Source organism: Sorex fumeus, unplaced genomic scaffold, assembly GCF_029834395.1.
Source record: "Sorex fumeus unplaced genomic scaffold, SorFum_2.1 ptg000063l, whole genome shotgun sequence".
Lineage (NCBI taxonomy): Eukaryota > Metazoa > Chordata > Mammalia > Eulipotyphla > Soricidae > Sorex > Sorex fumeus.
This window is the reverse complement of record NW_026606120.1, coordinates 83,948,234-83,949,399: the sequence shown is the minus strand read 5'-3', so window position 1 is coordinate 83,949,399 and position 1,166 is coordinate 83,948,234. Positions and strand designations below refer to the sequence as shown.

At 48.7% G+C, this 1,166-nt stretch overlaps 1 pseudogene; it reads right to left on the bottom strand.

Annotated features, from left to right (window-relative positions):
• Positions 1–298: 298 nt before the first annotated feature.
• Positions 299–485, bottom strand: LOC130036415 (uncharacterized; annotated as a pseudogene).
• Between the last annotated feature and the right edge of the window lie 681 nt (positions 486–1,166).

The window sequence follows — 1,166 nt, the reverse complement described above, 5'->3', positions numbered from 1 at the left end:
TTCTTTTTGGGTCACACCCAGCAATGCTTAGGAGTTACTCCTGACTCTGCACTCAGGAATGACTCCTGGTGGTGCTCAGGGGACCCTATGGGATGCCAGGGATCATACCTGGATCGGTTGTGTGCAAGGCAAACGCCCTACCTGCTGTACTATCACTCTGGGCCCACTTGTGTGTTACCTTAAGGGGACAGGGTCCCCACTTGGGTAGGGGCCTAATTCCCAGTCACCAGTCTCCTTCCTTCTCCACTCCCCACCTTGGAGGTTGCAGGAGCTCACTTTCTTTATTTCTTTTATTGGAACCACTTCAGACTGCATCCTCTCCCTCTCCGTCTCCTGAAGGAAGAGAACAGTCTTCAATGATAAAAGGGAGTTACGAAAGCAACACCAACAACCGGCTTCCCACTCTGGGCTCTGGCTCTTCCTCTTGGTTTCTCTACACGAACAGTGATGACCTAGAGAAATGATCCCTTTTTAAGCATAGCCTTGGGGGCGCTCACGGTCTAAGCTCTGGTTTTCTCTGTAATGTGGGGATGAGACGCTCTAGAGGTTGTGGAGCTCACGATAAAACCATCCGCTCTCTCACCAACCTTCCTTCTTCTAGCACTGAGCTGTCGAACGTTGTGGCCACCAGCCACGGGAAACTCTTCACATTGACTTTCAGGCTCATGAAATCAGGTGTCAACGTTCCTCAGTGGCCCTAGCCGTATTGCAAGTGGTACTGGTGGCTAGTGGCTACTGCTGTGGACAGCTGCAGAGGTGACATTTCCATGATGGTACACATTTTCTCTAGAGCTTGACCAAGAGCAGGCACCTGCTTGAGTTTCTGTATAATTTTACTTTTATTTATTTATTTATTTTTCTTTTTTGGGCCACACACAGCAATGCTCAACAGTTAGGATTACTCCTGGCTCTCCACTCAGGAATTACTCCTGGCGGTGCTTGGCAGACCATATGGATCAAACCTGGGTCAGCCGTGTGCAAGGCAAATGCTCTCCCTGCTGTACTATCTCTCTGGCCCCTCTATATAATTTTAGACTTTTCAGTCACGTGGTCTCTCTAATGATGGGACAGCACCAACATGGCAGCACCACAACCAAGAACTTTTCAAAGAACTTTTTAAACACGGGATGCAAGTTCTTCTTAACTGGTGAGTTTTACAGCTGGAG